Source organism: Trachypithecus francoisi, unplaced genomic scaffold (genome assembly GCF_009764315.1).
Source record: "Trachypithecus francoisi isolate TF-2019V2 unplaced genomic scaffold, Tfra_2.0 Lachesis_group17, whole genome shotgun sequence".
NCBI classification, from domain to species: Eukaryota; Metazoa; Chordata; class Mammalia; order Primates; family Cercopithecidae; genus Trachypithecus; species Trachypithecus francoisi.
The window spans coordinates 59271807-59281843 of NW_022681462.1; the positions used below are offsets into that span (position 1 = coordinate 59271807).

The window sequence follows — 10037 nt, forward strand, 5'->3', positions numbered from 1 at the left end:
ATCAAAGAAGCCATTTTAATCAAACTACATGAAACAAAAAAAATTGAAAGATGAAATATGATATTCATTAAAATATTTACTGATCCAGGCACTTTGGGAGGCCAAGGCAGGCAAATCGTTTGAGGTCAGAAGTTCAAGACCTGGCCAAAATGGCAAAACCCATCTCTACTAAAAATACAAAAATTAGCTGGGCAAGGTGGTGGGTGCCTGTAATCCCAGCTACTTGGGAGGCTGAGGCAGGAGACTCGCTTGAACCCAGGAGGAGGAGGTTGCAGTGAGCAAGATCGTGCCACTGTACTCCAGTCTGGCTGACAGAGTGAAACTCTGTTGCAAAAATAAATAAATAAATAATTACTGAGCAATTTATCATTCACGTACAGAATACTATGCATTATACTATGTTTTCCGTTCTACTTTGTGATCTTTTCACTTTCTAAATTTCAGGTCTCTACTTAAGAGATAGTTGATGATACCTGACAATAGTATAGCAAAAGAAAACTTTTAAAATATTATTTTAATTCCATCTGAACAGTATTTCAAAGTAGTAATTGAAGGAAGTCAACAGTAACTTAATTTGTATAAAAAGCACTACTAAATTTGATAGCCATATGCAAAAGAATGAAACTGGACCCATCTCTCACCACATACAAAAATTAGCTATAGAAAAGACTTAAATGTAAGACCTGAAACTATACTATAAAAATCCTAGAAGCAAACCTAGGAAAAACTCTTCCGAACATTGGCCTAAACAAAGAATTTATGACTAAGAACTCAAAAGCAACTGCAACAAAATCAAAAACAGACAAATGAGACTTAATCAGCTAAAAAGCTTCTGCACAGCAAAAGAAATAATAAAGAGACAACCCACAGAATGGGAGAAAATATTAGCAAACTATACATGTGACAAAGGACTAATATCCAGAACCTACAAGACAACAAGAAAAACACAACTCTATCAAAAAGCGGGCAAAGGGCATGATCAGTTACTTTTCAAGACATAAAGCAGTCAACAAACATGAAAAAAAATGCTCAACATCACTAACCATCAGAGAAATGCAAATTAAAACTATTATAAGATACCATCTTCCACCAGTCAGAAAAGCTATTTATCAAAAAGACAAAAAATAACAAAGCTGGCAAGGATGTGGAGACAGGGGGAATGAGCATACACTGTTGGTGGGAATGTAAAGTAATACAGCCATTATGAAAAACCGTATAGAGGTTCCTCAAAAACTAAAATCAGAACTACCATGACGTTTCAGGTGACAGAGATTTCTAATTACCTTAATTTGATCATTATATGTTGTAAACATGTACCGAAATATCACATGTACCCTGAAAAATATATTATAAAAAAGAAAAAAAAATTTTAAAAATATTGATATACCAATATTAAACCTCCATTATGACTAAAGTCCACCTTATCCAATCCCTACACTTTGGGGAAAGTAAGTTCCTACTCTGTCTTCTCATAATACCCTTTAATGTATGTTTAGAAGAATATGTCTCATAATGCAATTATTTACTTACATGCATCTTATTCCTAGCACAGTATAAATGAAAGCATTCATACTTTCAAGAGATTGAATCCCAAAGTTACAACTAAAAAAAAAGAAACAGAAAAAAGTAACATCCCTATAAACAATAAAATCAAGTCTGAAAGAGATGCTCATAGAAGAGACAAAAATGAACTCCTATTTCAAAGCAAACTTAAAAAAAATTATATAAGAAATACATACATCAGATATACATAGTATTATATATATATCAAATATATCAGAATTAGAAAAGCTCAGAAGAAATGAGGTGCTCAAGAAAGAATTTAAAATAAAAGGGAAAAAATCATTTCAGAAATGAAGACTTAAAGGATTACTAGAAAAAATGGATAAAATCTTAGAGAAACAGAAGGTGTAAAGAAAGAAAGCTTAATGAAAAATAAAAAAAGGAGGGGGAGTGCAAGAATCTGCATGAGTGTGAGCATGAGCAAGAAAGCAGGCTTAACTATAGCATCTAGGGATACATACTTGAATAATAAAACCAAAAACGTAATTCATTTTCAGAAAAACCAGGACAGTGCTTACTTTTTAAAGGACAGGGTTACACAGGTGCTAGCCTTATAATTCACTAAGTTACACATTTGTTTTGTGTGGTTTTCTGCATTTGTTTCACTTTACAATAAAAAAAAAAAGAATTTAGGAAAATAAACTGCTGCTGACATTAATTTAACACTACCTCTAGCCCAGGCACAGCAGCTCACACCTGTAATACGGGCACTTTGGGAGACCGAGGTAGGCAGATCACCTGAGGTCAGGAGTTCGAGACCAGCCTGGCCAACACAGTGAAACCCATCTCTACTAAAAATACGAAAAAATTAGCCAGGCGTGGTGGCTCATTCCTGTAGTCCCAGCTACTCCCAAGGCTGAGGCAGAATTGCCTGAACCCCAGAGGCGGAGATTGCAGTGAGCCGAGATCACGCCACTGCACTCCAGGACGGGCAACAAAGCAAGACTCCGTCTCAAAATAAAAAAGGAACTTACTTGCTATTATAATTATGTATAATTATTTGCTTACAGTTCTATCTCAGCCACTAGACCTGTAGTTCTCAAACTTTAAATGTTATCCCACAATAAGAAATGTATTTTTTTCATGGAGACCCACAATATATATACATATATAACTAAAACAAAAATTTCATGAAATAATACTTTTACCCTTACCATATATAATATACTAAAATTTATTTAGATTGTTTTCTAATAAAAGCTGGTCACAATTTCATGAAACAATACTTTTACCCTTACCACATAAAATGTACTAAAATTTTTTTAGATTGTTTTTTAAGAAAAGCTGGTCACAATTTTCCACCCCAATTCAGTCACCCATTTAAGAAATACTACACTAGAATCTAAATCCTTGTTGGCAGAACTCAATACATTCATTTGTATGCTCTAGTACAGACCATAACATGTAGCGAACATTTAAATGTTTAAATGAATGAATAAACATAGTAGATGCTGTACTAGAAAACTGAAATGGTATCTTCATTGCTTTGGGGCAAGTTAAAAAAAAGAGAGAAAAGTGAAACAGAAAGGCTCCCAAGTCAAATTGACCGACCATCCACCAACATACTAATGCAATCTCTGACAAATGACTGAACCTCCTTGAGTCCCAGGGAATAACACCACTTACTTAATTTGCTAAAACAATAAAGTACCAACATTCCTGCCACAGAGTAAGCATTCTATAAATATTAGTTTCTCTCCCTACCTTGTATTCTTCCCTACTCCTTCTTAGGAACAGATCAAGATGTAAGCATCTCATCCTAACAAATACTCATTTTTTTAAAGACTTCAGATTTTAGTACAAAGATTAATGATTTTTTTCAAGTCTGAGAGATTTGGGTAAATACCCAGTATTGCATTTACACAATTTCTCATCATTTGTTTATGAGAATATGACACTCCTTACAGCATTATTGATAATTAAATTATGGCCAGGTGCAGTGGTTCATACTTGTAATTCCAGCACTTTGGGAGGTTGAGGTGGGCAGATCACCTGAGGTTAGGAGTTCAAGACCAGCCTGGCCAACATGGTGAAACCTCATCCCTACTAAAAATACAAAAATTAGCCAAGCACAGTGGTGTATGCCTGTAGTCCCAGCTACTCGGGAAGTTGAGGCTGGAGAATTGCTTGAACCCGGAAGGCAGAGGTTGCAGTAAGCCGAGATGGAGCCACTCACTGCACTCCAACATGGGCAACAGAGCACAACTCCATTTCAAAAAAAAATTAAATTATATACTCATATGTCCAGTATAATATAACCATGCCAGTACACAGCAGACACAATAAAGACTGCAGTTGTTGCTATGATTATTAATAATCGTTGTTCAATCAGCATAGAAAGAGGTAGTATTTAAACTGAATTTTTAAGGATGGAAGGGTTGGATAAAGGCATGGTGCAGTGAAAAGGATCAGTAAAATCTTAATTATAAGAAATCTCTTCTCCTTTTTTTCCTATTTCCTCTGGTAAGGAAAAGAAAAAAAACTACAAGGATATAAATGTGTCAATTTCCACAATTCTCTATCTCCAAGGTTATATACAAAACTCAGAATAACCACACAAATCCGGTATCAATACAAAATTTGAATGTAAATATTGGCCCAATGAGGTGGCTCACACTTAAAATCCCAGCGCTTTGGGAGGCTGAGGTAGGAGGATCCCTTGAACCCAGGAGTTTGAGAACAGCCTGGGCAACATAGTCAGACCTCCCCTCTACAAAAAAATAAATAAATAAATAAATTAGCCAGGGGTGGTGGGGCGTCCCTGTGGTCCCAGCTACTTGGTAGGTGAGGCAGGAGGATAACCTGAGCCTAAGAGGTGGAAGTTGCAGTGCACTGTGATTGTACCACAGCACTCCAACAGGGTTAAGGAGTGTGACCCTGCCTCAAAAAAAAAAAAAAAAAAAGAATTTAAATATATAAAAATTCTGTTCAATGAGCTATACAATTTAAAGTGTATTAATGACATATTTTAGAAAGAATTTCAATTAAAAGTTCAAAGTAAGAGTGTTTTGTAGTTAACCCAGTTTACCAGAAAAATATTAACTGGAATCTTTACTTAATAAGTCTTTAATAAAATTTTATTCTCCAATAAAATTGGTATTATTTGGTTAAAAACATTCCCAAAAACATTTCCAATGTTAGGATGGCAGCACTGTTCTACTCTTCTATTAAATATGCAGTAAATTCCCCCCAAAAACGTTTATTATCACTTTGAAAACTTTAGTTAATGTTTTTTATTTCCTCAGCCTCATTTTCTTTTTCCATAAATAAATAAGCATGGCTTCTCATAGAGAGACCAGGGTCCCTGTTGTTTTCCCCATGTGTTTTCTCCAACACACCTTTCAAAAAACTTCTCAGAAAAAAAAAAGCTTTTGAGTGGCAGAAGCACCAATACCTGTAAAAATACTAGCAAGAAGGCAAGAATTTTCTTCTAACACCTGTAAACATTTTTAAGATAGGAAGATAGTTAACAGTAATTAAACTATCCCAGTGATTTAACAGTAATATATCTACTTGGGAAGAATCAAAGTAATTTTCCATTATCTGTGCTAGCAGCAAAGAGATGTCTATTTTTATGGTATGTCTGTTTAACCTTTATGCTAATAGCATATATTCTAAATGTTTACTCAAGAGCTTTTATTATTTAGCCTTTTAGGGCTTTAGTAATTTTATGTTTATAAACTGTCAACGAAATCAGGACCTAAGGTGAGGAGACACATCCTATGTGATATTTAAATCAGGCAGGCTCCAGAAGAAGAGAAATGTCTCTCCTGCTCACCACTGTATTCTTAGCAACTACATACAATAGATACTAAATAAATATCTGTCCAACTTTAAATATTCGTTTATAGAAAGGAAAATTAGGTTGAGGGAAATTTAAAAATACATGAATCAAAATTAGGTTAAGGCTTTTGAGTATGGCACGTACTTAGCGACTTGCTTCCAGAAGAGTAGATTGGTAGGAGGCAGGAAAGTGGGCGAAACTCCACAAAGACCTCAACCATGTGATCAAGGTAATTATCATCAGTTTTATCATGTTGTTAGTTTGTATCATTGATAGGATGTGATGAGGCTGGCACTTCATCTCTGTTATCTTCCTCCTTAAAACTCATAATCCCAGTCTAATCATCAGAAAAATACCAGATAAATCTCAATTAAGGGATACTCTATAAAATGTCTGACAAGTACTTCTTTAAACTGTCATAGTCATCAAAACAAAGAAAAGTCACAGAAAGTGAAATTCTGGAACAAAAAAAGACATTAGGGAAAAATTAGTGAAATTGGAATAAAGTATGTAGTCTAGTTAACAGTACTGTAACAATTTTGTTTCCTTAATTGTGACAAATGTACCATTGCAATGCAGGAAATTGAACAGGAGAAACTGGGTGAGGTATACTCTGTCTACTAGCTTGCAACTTTTCTGTAACTATAAAACTATTCTAAAATAAAAAGTTTATTTAAATAGAAAAGTTAGGGTAAGGGAAATAAAGTATATATGAATCAAAATCCCTTAGAAGCAAATAATAATAAACAGTCTTTTGATTCCTTTATCTTTAGTGAAAGGACAGGGATAGCATTCTCATTTATGAAATAAAATTACTAATAAAACAATACCATAAGCCGGGCGTGGTGGCTCCCGCCTATAATTCCAGCACTTTGGGAGGCTGAGGCAGGTGGACACCTGAGATCAGGAGTTGGAGACCAGCCTGGCCAACATGATGAAACTTGGTCTCTACTAAAAATACAAAAATCAGCCAGGCGTGGTGGCGGGTGCCTGTAATCTCAGCTACTCCGGAGGCTGAGACAGGAGAATCACTTGAACCCAGGAGGTGGAGGCTGCAGTGAGCCGAGATCGTGCCACTGCACTCCAGCATTACTATAAGCATTGCACACATCTGTAGTATTAATTTTGAAGTCACATATGACCAAAGCAAAAGCTCCTTTAAATGTTAGTTTTCCAAAGCATCAATCTTTGTTCTCAACCCTTCAAAAATTCTTTTTATGTGTGAGACGGAGTCTCGCTCCGTTGCCCACGCTGGAGTGCAGTGGCATGATCTCAGCTCACTGAAACCTCCACCTCCTAGGTTCAAGCGATTCTCCTGCCTCAGCTTCCCGAGTAGCTGGGACTACAGGCATGCCCCACAAGGTCCAGCTAATTTTTGCATTTTTGGTAGAGACAGGGTTTTGCCATGTTGGCCAGGCTGGTCTCAAACTCCTAACCTCAGGTGATCCTCCTATCTCAGCCTCCCAAAGTGCTAGGATTACAGGCACGAGTTAAGCAATTCGTTTTTCAAGAGATGGGAGTCTGGCTACATTATCCAGGCTGGAATTGAACTCCTGATCTCGGGAGATCCTCCTGCCTTAGCCTTTAAGTATTTTATGAGCTCATTTACTTTTCTTTCTCAACTAAAAATTGCTCTCAGTGGTTAGCACATATACTTATTTATCAATTGCATTGTCTTTTCTGCCCTGAGGCCTAGATACCACTTCAATATCTTTATCTATTTTCTCTGATTGAGCACCATTGTTATGGGACAATTAAAATTCCAATAAAATGGTGTTGCTATAACTTCTCCATACAGTTCTTCTTGCGCAGATTTTAAATGGTTCCTGTGGTTTAACATTCTTCAAGTAAAACTGATTCAAATAAAACATACATTACAGAAATAATTCAAATCTACCAAAGCATTCACAAAATGAAACGATGCATTAGTAAACAAGGATTGTCCTTAAATTCAAAAATTTTCCAAACTCTCCAAAAGTTTATTTTTTATCTCCAACTCTTTGACCTTCTACTTTTATATATTCTAAAAATTATATTTCATTCTCTTAGAATCAGTTCATGTTAACATTCATATTAACTTCACATTGTTTCAAAAAAAAGCCTTAAAAAGTACACATATACATCAAGCAAATCACTACTTCATCCCTAAAAAAGTATTTTCACTGGTAATTTTATTTACGTATGTTTAGATCACAATTTTTATGTAAAAAGAAAAAAAACCTGAGATATTTCTAAAACTATCAAAAAGAAATCCTCCAGATAATGCAACTATTTCTGACTACATTGGAATCTCTCATTAATGGTTTGAAATTCAAGTAATATTTTTTCCCAAAGTTGGCAAACTCCATAATGCACTATTTCTACTATTCCCCATCACTCTATGATGGTACCTAATAATGCTGAGGTTTTAAAGATGGATCATCACAACAACAGAGAATGGCAAAAAACGTCAGTATACACCTTAGAAGTCCTGCAAGGTAACAGAGGTAAGTCTTAAGATTCGGATGGAACAGGTACAGGCATTAATGGCTCAGCTTCCTTCTCTTCGCCATCTAAGAAAGCACCAAGATAAATGTACAAGCAAAGCGACAGCACAGTTACAAAGCCCCTGGCTACCAGAGAAACCTCAGCCCCTAGTGCCGCTAGTGCACTCTATTACACTCAGCCGACCACGTGGCTGTCACAATCAGAAAAAAGATAGGAGAAACAGCTTCAACTAACCTGGAAATACTTAACCGCCCTCCTCCCCTCACCTAGGAGTTGGGGTGGAAGAAAGTCTGTGTCATTTCTTTGCAGCTAAAACTCTTTTCCCAGTAGGAAGAAAATGAAGTTCAGAGACTGCTGTAAAGAGACTTTAAAGCAGAAATCCAGTGCAAGAACACTGCGAGAGTGTGGCTGCTTCTGGCTCCTCAGCGAAGCAGGCACCCCAACTCCCGAGAGCTGCGGTGGGAACAGAGGCATTTTGCAAAGGTGCAAAAGGGGGTGGAGTTAAGGAGGAGTGGAGGATGGAGCACGGAACACATGGACCTGGGCTGCTTTCCCCTAACTACCACCGTCCTGCCGGGTTCCACACAAGCTGCTGCTGCCGCAGTGGGGCAAACTCGGAAGGCTGAAGGGCCTCTCCCACCGCTGACCTCTCACCTTGCCAGGAAAGAGAGGACTGAAAGGCAAAGGTAACCACGGCCCCAAAGGAGGCGGCGATCAGGAAGTGTCCATATTGCAGCACTGAAACATTAGCTCCTTCCCAAGACAGCCACCCTCGGAGGGCCCCAAGAGGCGGTGGAGGGGCAAGAGGGTGCTGGGGTCGCCCCCTCACACACACACCCAGAACCCGCCTCTGCCCAACACAACGCCTGGCCACCCCCGGCACCTCCCCGGGCACTACTTGGCGGGGCCCACCCAGTCCCAACAGGGGCCGAACGAGGACTCCGAGCCCGGCAGGTCTCGCTCCACTTCAAGCCAGGAGAGGGGGCGTTGCAAAGGCTCCGAGGTGCTTCGGGTACTTTCCTAACAGCAGATTCCAGTCCCGAGCCGAGCTCTGAGGGTCCTCGGGGCCCCCCCCCACCCCTTCCCGGAGAGACGACACCCTTCGCCGCGGTTTCCGCCGCGCGACAGCCCCTCCCGGGAGGTCATTACCTCTCAGGAAAAACTCCTAACTCCTCACAAGCCACACTCCCCTCAGTTCGACATCCCCCGGGGCCCACACACCACCCGATACGCGCGCCGGGGACAACCCCGCGCCGGCGCAAATTTCTCCTGGGACAAAAATGTCCGGGCGCGTCACGGGACAGCCGCCTCCGCGCCCCACGCCTGGCGCGGGTCGCTTGCGCTGCCTCCGCGCCCGGGAGCTGCGCCGCGGGCTGAGGCGGGGAGCGCCGACCCCGGGCGGCGCCGACCCAGGAGGGCATGGCTCCGCTCGAGACTCACCGTCAGCTCGGCCGACCGGCCGGGAGGCAAGGGACCGGCCAGGGAAGACACAATATGGCAGAGCCCCGCAGCTGCTCCCTGAAGCTTCCAGCAGTCGCCTCCGGGAAGACGCGGCAACGAGCAGGCAGCAGCAGCTGCAGTGGCGGCTCCGGCAGCACCACATCCCCCTCCCGCTCGCTTCCTCCCCCTCCCTCTCCTTCCCCTTCCCCGCTGCCATGGCAACGCGGCGCCAAGGAGATTAGCCCCGCCTCTCCCTCCAGTCCCGCCTCCCGGGACCCAGAGGAAGGGGGTTCGGCCGACCGCTCCTGGTTCCCGCCCACCTCCTACCGAAGGGACGGGCCTGGGATCCGGCTGGCTGCCCGGCATGGCGGCTGGGGTGGGGGTGAAATGCAGGGTCCGGAAGGGCGGGGCTCCCACGGAAAGCAGGGCGGAGGCGCTGTAGGACGGTGTGGGTTTCGGGCTGAGCAGGGCAGGGGAAAGCGGGAAAATAGAAAGGCCTCGCCTGTCCGAGGAAGGACCTATAGGAGTGCGGCGACGGCGCGGCGCGGCCGCTGAGTGGCCGAGGAGGCGCAGGGCGGGGCTAGGTTGCCGCAGGGCAGGACGGCCCTAGTTGCCTGTGCCCCGACTGCTTAGACCGGCCTCGACACCCCAAGTTACGTGGGTTTCCGCAAGAGCCTTCCGCTATTGCCCAGGCGCTTTAGCGCTTTAGGAACGGTAAAGCATTGCTGTAACTTAAAATAGTGTTACTCTTGCTTGACTGAAA

At 41.3% G+C, this 10037-nt stretch overlaps 1 protein-coding gene across 6 annotated transcripts in view; it reads right to left on the reverse strand.

Moving 5' to 3' along the window:
• The window catches only part of FOXN2 (forkhead box N2), a 78566-nt gene extending 69103 nt beyond the window's left edge, over positions 1 to 9463 (reverse strand). For 4 of the 6 annotated variants that reach the window (XM_033175775.1, XM_033175774.1, XM_033175778.1 and 1 more), the window contains exon 1: positions 9275 to 9462. The gene's annotated coding sequence lies outside the window, so the exon portion shown is untranslated. Of the gene's footprint in view, positions 1 to 5491; positions 5685 to 9274 lie in introns of all 6 variants that reach the window. The other 2 variants (XM_033175779.1, XM_033175780.1) reach the window with 2 other exon arrangements.
• Between the last annotated feature and the right edge of the window lie 574 nt (positions 9464 to 10037).